Source organism: Anser brachyrhynchus (genome assembly GCF_964034855.1).
Source record: "Anser brachyrhynchus genome assembly, chromosome: 5".
NCBI classification, from domain to species: Eukaryota; Metazoa; Chordata; class Aves; order Anseriformes; family Anatidae; genus Anser; species Anser brachyrhynchus.
In genome coordinates this window covers 13,379,028-13,394,812 of record NC_137699.1, presented here as the reverse complement: position 1 = coordinate 13,394,812, position 15,785 = coordinate 13,379,028, and the positions used below count along the sequence as shown (strand labels likewise).

The window sequence follows — 15,785 nt, the reverse complement described above, 5'->3', positions numbered from 1 at the left end:
CCTTTCCTCTCATTGCCACCTTATTCAGAACCTGCTATGAAAAAATCCTCTTAAAACAGATAATCTTTAAAACATCGAACACAAAGCAGGACAATTCTTCAGAGGTTTCTTAAGTTTGCTCTGTCACTGTGTTGTCATTGGATGTGATGTTGAGAAATGCACTGAAGTTTTTCCTTCCCAAGGGTTTAGAGCCCACGTGATGACTTGATTAAGATTTGAAAGACACTGACTTAATTTATTGTTGCTAATACCTCTGTCCCCATTGTTTTCAAAGAATATGAAAGTGTCAGAAACATGAGTCAATTGGAATTCAGATCTATGCAGTGGCTTACAAATCCCCTAAAGCACGAATTTGTTGAAGGCAGGTTAATGGGAAAGTGCTGTTTTAGTTTGTTTTCTGGTTTGAGAGACCATAGGCCATCCTAATCTTTTCTTTCAGCTCTATTTCTTTATCTTATCTTCCACAGAGATTAATGGGAAGAAAAAGTGGATAAAGAGGGAACCCGGAGGCATCCAGCACCTGTCCGTGAAGGTTAGTAGAGAGCTGCGTGAACTGTCCCAGCACGAGAAGGTTTGTTCTGCCTAATTAAAAGCATCCAGCTTTCACTGTCTCTAGGAGACCGTAGCCCTCTCCAAGGAGCCAAGCAACTTGGTTTAAGTCATGTCACAGTTCAGGGAAGAGTCTCGTGAGCATCTTAAAACTGTTGCTTTGTTCAGTATTATGAGTGGTTGGAGGGTTTGCTCTATGGCTTTTCTGTGCGTTTGTGTGTGTAGACCGCTCATGCTTAGAACAATGCTGTGTAATGAGACAGAGCCACTCAGGGAGAGCCCTGGGGCGAGTGAAGCTCAGTGATTTCTAAACCTGTAAAAACTCCGAGAGCACGCGTTAATGCAGTTCTAGCCTCTAATGAGCAGATAGGGAGCCATTAAACCCCTCTGAACAGAGCTAGGGATGAGGGGGAACATCTGAAACTTCAGCTTGCATCAGTTGTATAAATAACTTGGAGAAGAACAAGCCTGGTGATAAAAAAAAAAAAAAAAAATCAACAAGAAAAATAAAAAATAAAAAAAAAACCTGTTACATCAGCAGATGTTTCTGCCCTAAAATGTGAGATACTTCAGTCAGCATGAGGCCTCGAGCCCTCTTGGTCCTGACATGTGCATTAGCCAGCGGTTTGTCCTGCCACTTAGGCTGAGCACTTCTTGAAGTCAAGGAATTTATGATGACTGGTTTGGCTGAAGCTCTTTGTATTGCAAAAAAGAAATTGTGCCGTGTCTGTTCTTTAATAGCTGGTAGAGATGGATGGGTGCGAGTACGCTGCTATCTTGCTGATGGCACCTTGGAGAGCCCAGAATGATGGGTGGTATGTTTTACAACTGCTCAGTTGCAATTCTTTGTTCTTTCTCCAGTTGAGTCAGCTCTGTACTCAGCAATAAGACCAAGAGGTCTGACAGAGGCCCTTCACCAGCACTTGAAGCTGCACGTCAAAGCTAACTCTGCTCGGAGCAGATCTAACTGATGGTGTTGTGCTTTTCAAAGCATTTGCAGTCTTGCCTGTGTTAGGCCAGCCAACGTCGCCACAGCTAGCACAGCTCCGTCAACAGTTTTCCTTCGTGATTTCCCAACTGTGACCAGGAACGCACAGCCCCTGAGCTCTACATGCCCGGCCATCTCCGTGTCTCAATGCAGATGAATGTGGTGGGATGATCTGTAAACATTGCTGGGTGTTCTGATGGTGAACGTATGCAAGCTGCTTGCATGGTGTGACTCGTTTATTTCCCCCCCTCCCCACGCTCCCTGAAAGTCCAGCTGCCGCTTTATCGCTCCCGATAAGCGGGTGTGTGATCCGAGGCAGAGCCATCAGCCAGAGCTGAAGGCAGGCAGGAGTCCCGCGTGCATAGTTTGGGGGCAGCTTGGTTGCTTTTCTGATAAGCCTGTGCCTCTTGCGGCAGTACAGTGCACGCTCCTCTTAAACCGTAATCATAATCCTCTTTGCAGCAGGCGCTGCTATCCCCACAGGAAGCATTAGCAATATCATGAAGTGCGGAGACTTCATTGTTTTCCCCTAATCTGCGAAGGGAGCTGAGACAAGACAGAGGAAACTTTAACCTATTCCGTGCCTCAGTGGTAAATAATTAGTTTTTTGGTGGGTGGGAGAATGGGGGAAGCCTCTTACTTAAGATAAAGTAAGTGCAAGGCTCACAGGCTTATCTTGCTCTGTGGAATTCAGGAAAGGATATGTCCTTGAATTCGCCTGTCTGGCATGCCCTGTTTTTGTGTTTGGGAGAAATGAGTCTATTAGAGCTGCCCTAAGTGATTGCTGGGTGTAAGGCACCTCTTGCCAGGAAATGATAGCTGCGCTTTTGTTTGAGGACCTTGAACAAAAGGCTTTGGATGCGTAATAATGTGCAAATTTGGGTGGGTGGGAAACGGAGAAGGTTAATAGGGCAGACTAACAGAGGAGGAGCTGAGCTTGGGAGAGGAGGAGAGAAACACTGAGGACATGGCAGCAGACAGAGGGAGGTAAACCAGGAAAAGCAGACCCCTTTTGTCATGCTAAAGTTAATTTAGTCACCAGCGGAAATTCTGGGGTAAGTGCAAGCTGTGCCTGCTGCAATAACGGTGCTTCCAGCCGTGGCAGTGTGAGAGGCCACAGTGGCTGTTGAATCTGGGAGTGTTGTGTGCGGGTCTGTGTGCTGCGTGAGCACCGTTCAGAGCCACGTCTGTCCCAAGGGACAGCTTGCTGCGGCAGCGCTTGTGGATGGGGATTCACTTTGGGTCAGTGCATTGCATCCGCAAAACTTCTCTTTGCAAGCTGCCTGCCACAAAACCTGTCTTGTCGTGCTCGGTGCTGCAGCTGCGGCGGTGCTGCGTGCTCCCTGGACGGGGCTGCCATCCAGGCGAGTGCCGGGGGCTGCCCCTGCCTGGTGCTGGGGGGCAGGAGCCCGTCGCACGTGTGCACTGTCTGTGAAAGTTCTTGAATCAAAACACCACGAGGAGAGCAAGGAAAAAAAAAGCTTCTCAAAAATAGCATGAGATAAGGATCTGGAGAATTTGCTTTTTGTTTCTTTCAAGAGTCCCCAGAGACTTCTTCTTTTAAGGGAAGAAATGTTGCTTTCAAGGTCAAGCTTTTTTTTTTTTTTTTTTCCTCCAGACTTCAAAGGCAGTCAGCTGAGAGCTTCTTAGGAATGTTACATCTGTTCAGAGTAAACATGGATCGGCACTTTTTCCTCTTCCAGTGTCCAAAATTTCTGAACAAATTTTCTTGAGAGTGCAGTAAACAAGACCCAGCCTCAGCGGGGATGGATGACGAGCGGTAGTAAAAGGGTGGAAAACCAGCAACTGGGAGTAGCTTTCTGCAGAGGTATTCAGTTGAGACACGGGTTTTATTTTCCTGGTGCCTTAATAGAAAACCTTTTAATGTCCATGCCTTGAAATAAAATTGATTCAGAAATTGAAACTGAACAAGTGGACTGAAACGTAAACTTCTAATGCCTTCCTGTTCCTCCTTAAGCTCTTTGCTTCGGCTAGTTTTGTAGCTGCTGACAGTCTTTTTTTTTTTCCTTTTTATTAAATCGCTTATCCTTTTGCTTCTAATCTTAATCTCTGTGTATCAAGCAGTGAAATCAACCAGTTTTGCTTTCTGGCTCTAACACTTAACTACTGTTCCTTCATCGTCTGATCCAAAGCCTATTGGCAGCGAAGGGGCTTTGGATCAGGCACCTGACATGCTGCAGAAAATCAGCACCGCGAGCTTGGCGGGTAGAGCAGGTGGGACCAGGATGTCGAACTAGTTTAACACAGCTCTGCCTGAAAATGGTAGGAATTTATTGCTGAATTGATGAAAGCTGACGTGTAGCGTTGCTGAGAGCATTTGGAAATCTCCTCCTCAGTAGGGTGTGTGGACACAGTCCTGCCTCAAGCGGCCTTGTCCCTGACTGCCTCCTTACATCTCAAAAGTGTAACTGAACTACGAGTGGTTTTCACACCAATTATTTCCCTCGTGCTTCTGAATACAACTGGTGCGGGGAGGGAGGGGGTTGTTGTTTATGCCATTTCCCTGGTGCAGCTGAAACTCAGAGCAGCAAGCTCGAGCTGAAGCTGTTGTTTCCTCTGTGCGCTTCCCATAACGAGGCCGAGGAGTGTGAGATGTGCGATGCAAGCGTGTGGCTTTGTCGCACACATGATGATAGAAATCTTGGTGCTGTCCCACTTCGGGTTGGGCAAGTACGTTTCATTTGTCGCTTTTGTGTGTGTTTCTTTTAAACTAGGCTTCTTAAATGAAGAAGAGCAATATTTAAGCTTCTGAGTAAATAAGCAGAGTACCCTGGCTTCATCTTGACTAATCTGTTTAACCTTCATCAGCCCAAATATTTACTCTAGGCATTGAACATCCAGGCAGTGTAATTCTGATGCTAAAACTCAAGCGCTGAGAATGCTGTAGATTGACTAATCCTGCAGAATTCCAGAAATCCCTGTCTGTATAAATAAACTTCCTATGTGAAGGATTATAACTAAATAAATGCTGTGAGTTCAGATCAGCGAGGCAGAAGTATAGCAGTTGGCTCTCTTGTGCCTGCTCGCTTCTGTATTTTTTATAAGGATATTCATCTTAGTCTAAAGAGATGTGTAAAGAAAACTGCAAATGCTGAAGCAGAGCACTGTCATATGCTGCAGGGAGGAAGTTTGCCCCTCTGCCTTTTTACTAGCAACTTTTCCTTTACTGATTTTGAGATTGCCATCAATTTGATTTATCTTGTCGGTGATTTTTATTCTTTTTTTTGGGTGCGGTGTTTCTGGTGAATCTGTGTTCTGTAGGTCCTTGTCCCCTTCCTGCAGCTGGACAATGTAAAATGTTTTTGAAACTGCTGTCCCCTGGGTTGCATAGCAGAGCACACAGCATCTGGAATTACAGCAACAAAGATGGCACCTTTGGAAGGCTGGTTTGTGTGTCCATTGCAAGGAAACCCCCAGGGTAAACCTCTTGGTATAGGTACAGTGTAGGCAAGTCCTGAGCCGTTTGGCTTCTGTCCTACTACTATATTAGTTATTCTTTCATTGCAAGACTTCTTATAAGTACAGACTTATCTGGGATCCTTATCTCAGGGATGTTCTGTTAATATCCCTTGATGTTGCCCTCGCTGTTACTTGAGATCGTTCCAGAGATGTGAAGGCTGTAAACACCCAGGGGAGAGGGATTAGTCTAGCTGTTATAAAGGGAATAATAACTAAGAAGAAGGGGGTTAAGTTAGAGACATAAAATCAAAACTGTTTCAAGAGAGCGTCCCAACAGTGTTGTTTGTTAGGTTCATGGAAAGCTAATGCATCTTGTGCCATCTGAGAATTTTGAGAGTAGTCTGCAAAAATAAAATAAGAGAGAGCATAGCTGGAGGGAGTTGTTCTCCCAGCTGATCTCACTGCTTTTGAATTCTGAGATCATGCATAACGGTGCAAAACTAGAAGGAACAAATTGCTCAACTGTGTTTTCAGGACGGCGTCTATACAGGAACCCGGTCACTTTGTCCTAACAGACAATTCTCCCTGCTTGAAAGGGACCAGTAGGGGAAGAATTTCACCCACTTTACTTGCCATCATGCTCTGTGGGGAAATTCCCTCTCTATCCCATGTTGCATTAGTCAGTCTTCCTCACACTCAGAGGAAGATTCACTGCAGCTAGGCAGCTAATCTCATTTCTGTCCTCAGATAAGATTGTTATCAGGGTAATTGTCTGTTTGCTCCCCCTCCTGAGTCTAATCAGAGTGGATTGTGCCAGTACCTCCTGGGGCAGAGGAACTCAGACACTGATTGCCCTCAAAAGAAAGAGAAAATCCTCAGTGTATATTTAACGTAAACTTCGGTTTTGTTAGATGTTCACAGGAAAATTGTCTGGAAATAACTTGCTCGGACATGTCTTGCACATTTCACAGTAACATATTTTGTTCTGGTTTACAATCTAAGTTCAGACAGGCAAGTTCATGTAGTGCATGCTGTGGTGAGGCTTTCAAAAGATAGTGCTGTGCACCAGGGGAACTGGTACTTTCCCAAGCCCTGGGATAGAGCAAGTTCATGTCTGCAGAGAATGCTTGCTCTTAGATGTTGATGTTCCAGCCAGCAAATAATTCGGAACAATTAGTGCTTTCTCCCTTATTTCAAAGCAAATTATGGGGGAGGGTGGATTTTGCTGTTGGGGATAAAGGAGGCTCAAAGATATTAATTTTTCATACATCCTTCAAGTTGGGACTAGAGCTTGTCTCTTGATGTGTCTACCCAAGGAAGCATACTATTTGGTCTCTTTTTGGTGGTGTGCAAACCATGGATAATGCAGCACACCATCGAGATTTGGAGATGCTGTGCGCTCCCCCTTGTTTTATGGATGAGAAAGCTGAGACGCAGAGGCACCACGAGCTGCCGTGGGGATTGCCAAGGCAGAGTTGCGTGCAGCAAGATAAGGAAGTCTGTGCCAGAGCCAGTAAAGCTCGTGGCAGCTCCTGATGCCTTGTTGGGGCTACCAGCTCCAACAGCCAGCCCAGTATGGAAAGCAAAACACAATCCTGCCCTTGGTGGTGTTGCAGTTGCAGAGATGATGTCTGGCTCTATCAGCCCTGTACTCCTGGATAGCTTAATGAAGCTCTCTAGCTTCCGAGCGTGATACCTAAAGCAAGCTTAAAGGGTAAGAGCGTACCACTGAGGAGAAGGATGCTCATAGCTGCTGAACTTGCATGCCTCACATGTGAGAACCGCTGAGACTGTCTGATTCAGCCAGGCTTAAAAGGCGCTGAATGAAGCGGGTCCTTTCAGGCACATGCAGGAGTCTTCCAGGGGACCCTGAAATCGGTGTGGCCACAGCTGCCTCTAGCCTAATGCACATGTGGTGGGCTTAGCATGGACGTTCTCTAAAACTTCTATTGCGTAGTTTTCAGCTTCCTGCTCCATTAGACCTCAAATCACTAATTGCAATGGTAGCTTTGTGGCTGTAGTGCCCCTTTTAGAAGGCACCATAAACACTTTACGTTTGCTGGATGACTTAACTGATGTTACTCTCCTCTTTACAAGAAGAGAAACAGAAGTACAGAGGGAGGGGAAGACAAGTGTAAAGATGTGTAAAAGCTATTTTTACCCTTGACTATGTACCACGCTGAGGAGATGCCAGCAACAGTGTTTAGAAGCCTGCTTCTGGAACTGGAAGCAACACAGCTGCATCAGGGTGCCTAGTAAACAGAGCCTCAAAGAAGTTGGGTGCGGATTCACTTAGCTGCTGGAACCTGGGTTTGCATCTCATACAGCACTCCTGTGTCTTATAAGCAAGCACATTGCCTTGTGCAGAGCCAACTGCGGTGTGTTTGATTTGGCCTGCTGCACGTGCCACAGATGCAAGTGTCCAGCAGTAGAGCTTGGGGTCCCCTTTTTCCTCCCCAACCCTCTCTCCATTGTGTGTGGCTTTGTGTGGTGATTTGCTGTGGTTCGGTTTCATTTTGGTATGTTTTTTCTCCACTTGAAGAATATTTTTGGCAGCCTTTGGTCCTTTAGTGGGCCCTCACGCTACCAGCCACCACAGCTGTATGTGCACTAAATGTGCTTTGTTATCTGGGTTAAACACGGCGTTCAGTCTTTGTGAGCAATTCACATTTCAAACCCTTGACTCCAGCTGTTCTGTTTCTGCAATGGCACCGAGGCTGGTGTTGTAACTCACTCCGCTGCTTCTGCTGGCATAGCACTTCAGAGCCGTCCCCGATCAGATGCGTCGCTCCCCGTGTTGCAGCGCTGATGGTGAGGCTGTACGTGAAGGAGCTGCTGGCTGATTTACAGAAAGCACACTTTTGGAGGCTGAGAGCAACTTCCTCTGGAGGGGCTGGTGAGCAGCAGTCCCTGCCCGCTCCCCTTCCCCAGCACGAGCCCTGTGCAGCGCGGTGCAGCCGTGGGGCTGTTCCCTTGCCTCACCCAGCTCGTGGCTGCACCCGCCCTGCCTAATGCAGCCCTCCGGGCTGACACCCGTGGGCCTGCTTATTTGGTATTTTGAAGCTGTAACTTAAATATCCCTCTAAGAGCCCCTTCATGCCCTACCTTGGATTTATTTACCCATTTGCACAGTGGCGAATAGCAGTTTCTCCCTAGAAAAATTACCCCTTGGGTCTTTGCATCCTTAAAAATAGCTGTCCTGGTCTAATCCCCCTTCTGCAGAACCCTCTGCCGAGGAGGTACAGGACTTTGTAGGGGATCTGCGTGGGAGAGGAGTGAATGCTTCACAAGGGGGTGGGATGCTGAGCACTTGGGTTCATCACCCGGAGAGCAGGGCCCTGTAACCTGAGCGTTTTCTGGTGAGGGGGCCTGCTTTGGAAATTTATGAAAGTATGCCATTAATCCAAACACTAGCAAAGTGAGTGTAGCACGAACATATCTCAAGCTACTATTATTGCTGCTGCCAGCTACCATAAAAAGCTTTTCTAGACTCTATTAGCAAGTGAACAGAAGGGATGTCACAGAGCTGTCAGGCCCAGACTGTCATCCTGGTCTCACCACGCTCAGGAGTACATGACATGACTGAAACGTCCCTGTATCAGAGCTGATCTAAGGGTCTGTCTTTCCCTTGCCTCCTCTGACTGCAATGCCTTCTTTCAGTAGCAGTTGGAGATGTTGGGATTAGCGAGCGTTCACCATACACTAGTTCTCCTCAGCTGTAGGAATGGCCATGCATAGTGCAAGCAGAGGTAGCCAGTCTTGTTAAATTATAGCTTTAGGAGAGACCACATGGAGAGGTTTATAATTGAGGCCAACAAATAAGCTCTGTGAGAAGCACAGTACCAAAAAGCAGAAAATATTGAGAAACATTTTACTTCTTACCCTCTTGGCATGTTGCAAGAAGGCCTGCCTCATGTTACGGGGCTTCAGTTATCTATGACAGCAATCTTTCTTTATTTGGTTGGATTAATCCACATATGCTCCGTGCAAAGTATGGACACACTCTGCATATATACACCATTTCAGTTAAGATCACTCCAGCCTGTAACTCGGTAGAGGAAATCTAACTGCTTTCAGTAAGAGCTGAGTAAGGCGTTAGCCTATTTTTGAAAGAAAACTTAAATGACTTTGTGTAGGTAGAATAAAATAGTTCAGTTCTTCAAAGATCGAGCCCAACTGCCTGACCTCTTTAGGGCTAACCAGGTGTTAAAGCATATTATTGAGGGCATTATCCAAATGCCTCAGACAGGCATGGGGCATCAACCACCTCGCTAGGAAGCCAAGTGCAGTGTTTGACCACCCTCACATTAAAGACATTTTTCCCAGTGTCCCATCTGAACCTTCCCTGGCATGGCTTTGTGCCATTCCCAGGCATTCTGACTTTGGTTACCAGGGAGAAGAGACTGGCACATCCATTTCTGCTTCCCCTCAAAGGGAAAAATCTTGCAGTACTCTTGTGCCTGTCACAGAAGTTGCCTGTTAACTACAAGACACAAAAGTCAGGAGAAAAGAAAAGTTTGTGGTTTTTTTTTTTTTAACTAACTTTAACAATCAACTTCAACAGGAATCAGCAGCACCTGAGAAAGGACAGTGAATAGGAAACTGTTCAGGTGATCTGAGGAGCCAGGATCTCTTTGAAGGAAAGACAGATGCTCAACGTGAAATTCCTGGTTAACTTTCTGGTGTCGCAGCCTTTCCAGGGTAGATGGCTTGTTCCTAGCCTTGTTTGCTGTTAAGCATATCACGTTGTGCATGTTTACAACTGGATCACGCCTCTGGGCATTTCTCAGATGGCAGATCCCAAAGAAGCTTCCTTTCCTGTGTTGAAAATTAGGAAGGGGCACGGTTTCTTCTGTTTTGTCCCAGATTTATTTCTTTTTGAGTTGCTTCCAGTGGCTCAGGTCTGTCAAGAGCATAATGCTGGTGGTGAAGCATAGTAATGCCAATATTTTAAGCACTGTAATTCACAGCTTGCTCATAGTGAAAGTGCTGTCCACTTACACTCTGTTCCAAGAGATTGGTGGTAGAGAAAGTCTAGACAGAGCCCCGGCTTCCCACCTACATGGTTTTGTAAGTGGAAATGTGATGGCTACCATTATAGCTTGTACTGGGGTCTCCATGGGTTAAAACACAAATCTAAATGCCTCGGGTTCGGTTCTGGCTAGGGCTGGGATGGTCCCAACAGATGGTCCCAAACAGCTGGAAGTGCTTTCAGACGTCTGGAGTGTCACAGGAGCCAGGGAGTATCCCTGCCTCGTGGGTAAGGGAGCGCTGCTCATGCCATCGCTGTGTACCTTTCCAGAGACAGTAGTGCCAAATACATGTGACTGGCTCCCAAAATCACAGAGCCCTGCCTTGGACACAGCTTCTAGCAGGATCCTTTGAAAGGGAGGAGAAGGGGAGAAGATTGGTGCTTTCCTAGCCCTGTGAATTAGCCACTCTGAACTGCAAGGTCCCCGAGAACCCTTCAGTAAGGACCGTGGTCAGTAGATGGCTCTTCCAGTTTTGCTGTGGTCTGCCTTCAGCTCTCATTGCCTGTGATGAGATTCGTACCTGAACAAGGGCTTTGGTCACCCCGTTCAATAATAAAAATTGAAAGCTAACTTCCTGATGGCTTTTTGCTTCATATTTGCCGCTGCTTCCCATCATTAACAGCAGTAAAGTGGCATGGGGTGAAAATCAGCACTAATTTGGGAGCTTGATTGCCTGTGTAATAAGCTTCTCTGTTATTCTTTGGCAGGAACAGCAGCTAATATAAATTTTTTGCTGTCACTTCTGGATGGGCCGCGTACCAGCATCAAAGTTAATCCCTCAAAATTATGTTCCATTATAAATCTCTCTTCACAGATGAAGTGGGTGCAATTAGGCATAGAGGTCCAGAAATGTTACAAAAAAAAAAAGAAAAAGCTCTGAAGGACAAAAGCAGTCTGCCTGTGCATTGTGAAGTGGTGTAGCATCTTGCCAGTCACCTCCACGAAACAGAAGCTTGTTGGCCACAGCATTCCTGGGACTTGCTTGGCAGTGACAATATGTTAGGAGTTGACCAAGTAGATCTTTCACCTTTTTGTACCTACAAGGTAGGGTCCTAGGAGTCATTTGAAGCTATTTGTGTAAGTTATCCCACATTTTTTTTCTTCCAAGTACACACAGCATATTTAATGTCATTATTCCTGCCTGAGCCCTGGGAAATCAGAAAAAGATCATCAAGAGTCTGGTAATAGGCTGACAAAATCCCCAGCATATTTAATTAGAGATTATTCTTTTGATGTTTGGGTTTATTTTGATGCTTGTTTTTTATCAGGTTACTCTTGGGTAACCTTCTGTATACTGAACAACTTCCCTGCTTTCATGAATGTCAAAGACCCTCAAGGTTTAAATGTACTAGCATGGTTAAATTACTTTCATTGTTAAAGCTTAATGCTAATATTCGGGGGGGGGGGGGGGGGAGGTTAGAAAAAAATGGAAATAGCACCAATGTTGTGACACACTGCCTATTCTGTGGGCTGTAGTATGACTGACTGTCTGCACTCAGCTTTGTAGCTGTAAGCTTAAAACTGGAGCCTGCTGAAAGCCCATTCTTGCCCCTTTCTGGAAGGGGATGATAGCAATGACTTAGTTCCTGTTCCAGTGCCCCCTGCCCAGAGTGTACCTTGGAAATACAAGAAACTAAGGTGCATTTCTGTTCGTGTGCAACACAAACTCTCCTTTCATCCCTGCCTTCTGCCTTTTTCTTTGGGATGCCAAATAGATGTTGTAAAGCCTACCCCGAGAATGGCGCAGGTTATGCAGAGAACTGCCAGCTGTGGCACTGAGCCGCAGGGAGGGTGAAATGCGGACTAAGAATGCGCCGATGTCGGGTTTTCCTGATGCGACCAAGAGGAGATTTAGTCTGTGAACACAAGTACTAGCATAAATCACTAAATGGATTTTACCAGCCATGGTGATTTTGGCCTGTTTTCTCAACTTGGAGATAGACAAAGAATGCAACGCAGCATCTTCTTTTAAAACGTGTGACCAGCCAGCAACTGAGTCCTACGGGACCCTGGAGGCTACAGGATTAGAAGTCTTGACAAGCTCAGAAATAATGAACTAAGGTCAGTAGTTGATGCTGAGCTATGGCTAGTGTTAACCACAGAAATGACTTCTTCCTCGTGATGTCCCAGAGCAACGCCAGGCTGCTGTTTGGGGTGGCAGAGAGAATTCAGCTGCGTTGCACCCCAAAGGGGTTGAGCGGTGACTAGCTGTCATATACAGAATCCATCATCTGTCGTGAGGGATGTGACTGTGAAGTAGCTGACTTCTGAAAACAAGCTTTCCACAGATACTTTTTCCCACCCAACAACAAAGGTCTTGTTTGGGAATGCTTTTTGGCTGCAGTCCTCGTGACCCCCCTGGGAAATGCACTGTGCATTTGCTTGCACTCACCAAAGGAAAAAGTGAAAGTAACACAGCTGTAGTGATTTACTACAAAGTTTTGAGGCTAATTGCCTCATATGTTTAATTAATAACTGACACATTCTGTCCCTCAAAGAGCTTGGAGAACTTCCATCTGGACCCCTAGTGATTACAGCCTGGAAGCCATCCTTGTAATTAAGGAGCAGGCTATAGGAGGCCTGTTCCCATTATGGGCAATTAATGCGCTTGCTACTTTTTTTCTTCCTTTCTTACCAAAGGACTGAGAAACTAGGGCTCAAAGGCTAATCTGACATAAAACCTCGACTGAAGAGGTGCTTTGTGCTAACCTGTGGTAGAATGACGGGGTTATGTTTTGGTGCCAGCACTCTTTCTTCCTACAGGCGGCCAGGAGGCAGGTTCTCCCAAAAGCAGGATGTCTTACACCAAATAGAAGTATTTGTTGGTCAATATTAATCGGCCATTCAAGGAGCAGATTTTCCCGAAGAACTGGGCAGGGGAATGTTTCTGCTGTGATTTCTCTCTTTCCCTCTCGCTCCTGACTTGAAACTTGTGCTGGCTTTGACAGCTGCTCATCTGCAACGACTCTGGCTGGCTCCGAAGCCCTCGGAGCAGAGGATGCTGTGTCTTTAAGCCTTCCATACAGTGCTGAAATGTTATGACAGAGCATCTCACAGGGGGATGCGGTTTCCGTGGCAACCTCACACTGTAAGATAAGCAAACTGTTTTTTTTTGGTGGTTTTTTTTTTTTTTTTAACTGAGAGGTTCAAGAGCGAGGAAGGAATGAGGCGATCTGTCAGCGGGCGAGACTTGAAAAGAGGAAACCATGTCCATTAATCCTGCAGCCCTGGCTGCTTTGTGTTTTAATTAGCGAATGTTATTACGGCAGACAGCACGGGCGCCTCACCCTGTTGTGGGTTTTTGAGGGCTTTTTTGTTTGTTTCTCTTTTTACATCCCCAATTAAAAAAAAAAAAAAAAGGCTTTTAAAAAAAAGCTTTATTAAGGCTTTGAATGAAGGTCTGAAATAAAGAAGCCTCACGGTCTGTGTTCAGAGCTGCTAGCCCAAGCCAGGGATGGAAAGTGTAGCATGGCTGGTGGGAACAAATCTGCTATTCTCAAACTGAGAGAACCCCTTACATTTATTTTGCCTGTCTTGCCACTGATGTTTGGCAAAATGGAAACCTCCCTTACCCCTGTCTCCTACATATCCATGGCAATGTGAAGTACAGCAAGGGAGTTAATCTCAGGTTCGTCCTCCGTAGCCTACCCAGAGCCATTTCTTGTTACAGAGCTACATTGCCTTCCTCTGCTATTGCTTTAGGGCAGTCAGTACCTTTGGGGTGAGCAGTTAGCCCCCAGGTGAGAGCCACTTGAGCCCCTACAGAGAATGCAGGACGACGTGCAGGCTGTGACAGTCAGCGGTGTAACGCCAAGGAGAGGGAGTAGCAAGAAGGCAGCTCCTGCCCGGGCTGGGACGGCGTCTTAGCAATCGGAGACTCTCTTGGTAGCAGCCAGTGCACCAGCTGGGTAGGAAACTCTGCTGGTCTTGTAAATGCGCTGTGCGTAGGAGTTTATTATGGAAAATATTTTGACAACCTTCATTATTTTCAAACTCGTCTACGTGTCATCAGAAAATTGGAGTTAAAGTAAATGTTATCTCACCAGCGGTCTTCTCTGCATAGTTTCCGTGTCCATCCTTTGCAGAGTACTGCCTGCTCCTCGCAGGGAATTAAAGCCTGCTGTAAATCTAAATGTGGAATGAAAAGAAAATTGCTCTAGTCCTATGAGAAATGAATATATGAAAGACATTCTTGACTACTTTCCTATAAGCAGCAGTATCTTCGCCTGTGTTTCAGGGGCTGGTGCTTACAAGGAATTCTTGTGATTGTAGTTCCTTTTACTTTCCTGCCAATGTCACCTTCAATGCTCTTCCGCCAAGATTTATCTAAATATTTTGTTTTCCGAATTAGGGTGCAGAGCCCAAATGCAGTAGTAGAGGTGTGCTCCTCTGCTAGTTCGAATCTTCTCCACAGTGCATGAGGTGGAGAACTAACTTCTGTTCCTGTGATTAGGTATGAGATTATTTATTTATTTCTTTCTTTATTTATTTTAGGGGGGAGGGAGAAGCCTGTGTCCGTTTCACCCTCCAGCCTCTCGCCCCTCAAACATTACACTTGTTTGTTTTTATCTCTTTATTTTCTCTGTTTAACCAGTAGTTTTTCTGGGGATTTCACAATTCATAAGCCCAGCAGAGTTGCTGCTCTTTCTCAGGTACACATAAGGGTTTGGGGATTTTCCTCATCCCTGCAGTTTTCTCCATTGCTGTTGTCTGCTGTTTCTCTCTCCTCCTCTGCCCAGAACAAAGCAGGTGCCAGTATATTGAATAAAACAGGTGATATGTTTCTTAGCTAAATACTGAACATTTTAGTTGTCACTCAGGTGTCTTACAAATGGAAGAGCATCAGTAGAAGGGTTTGAAGGTAAACAGCATCATCAGACACTGCTTGTGCTGGCATACCTTTCTGTCCAGCAGCCTGGGGGCTTGCATTCATCCTGTAGCAGCTGTGCTTTCATATGACCTTACTACCTGTGATTCTGGTGTTCTGACCAACTCAGGAAAAATCTGACCTGCCAAGGAGAAAATGATGGAAGTCACCCCTTGACACGTGTTCCTGCATGTGGGAGCTCTTCCATCAGGTGCCATGTGGACAGCCTCCATCTTTTCCTTCCTCCTTCTCCCACCCCACTTTGCTGTTCAGCCACACGACACTTGGTGGGATTTGCAGAGTAGGGACTTTATGCCCAGATGGGAAGAAGAAGCCCAGAGAGGCTTCTTAGCCAAATAACTGGGGAAATCTGTGCTAAAGCAGGGCTCCAAGCAGGCTGTCTCACAGGAGCCATGCTTTCCCACAAACCACCGGACTTTCCCCCTGCACCAAGATAAGCATCAGTGGGAGCAAATGCAGGAAAGGAAAACCCTCTGGTACTCAGGTATTGCCCGGTACTGTAAACTGACTGTGCAGAGCCAACGTATTTCCCTTGCTGTTTGAGGTTGCAGTGGTTAGAAGGTCCTTCCAATGAGCCCAAGCTCTTCAAGAAAAGTTCAGCAAAGCAAACTGCAGGTTGAAGTGGGCCAAACAACCTCAGAACCCCTGATCTGGGCTCGAGTAATTCCTCCCGAAATGTGCTTTCTCCTGCGGGTGCAATCCACGTAGCTGGAGTAGCTGTTAGCGAAATGTAGAGTCGGAAGCCAAAGAACTGTCAATGGGAATTCAGGGCTGGGGCAAAGTGGTATTTAGCCCCCTGTCGAGTAAGCCATCAAATGCTGTAGCTGACAGTAAGCAGCAGCAGAGGCAGCTTCAATTTCTTCGGAGACCATTCTCTTCTTTTTCTTCCTCCTGAATGTGCAGGTGA

General features: G+C 46.1%; 1 protein-coding gene across 10 annotated transcripts in view; it reads left to right on the top strand.

Moving 5' to 3' along the window:
* Positions 1-15,785, top strand: part of TSPAN18 (tetraspanin 18) — a 110,907-nt gene that overhangs the window by 19,730 nt on the left and 75,392 nt on the right. For 6 of the 10 annotated variants that reach the window (XM_080594333.1, XM_080594322.1, XM_080594334.1 and 3 more), the window contains exon 2: positions 468-532. The gene's annotated coding sequence lies outside the window, so the exon portion shown is untranslated. Of the gene's footprint in view, positions 1-467; positions 572-2,155; positions 2,593-3,175; positions 3,366-14,349; positions 14,444-15,785 lie in introns of those variants that run through there. The other 4 variants (XM_080594329.1, XM_080594332.1, XM_080594330.1 and 1 more) reach the window with 4 other exon arrangements.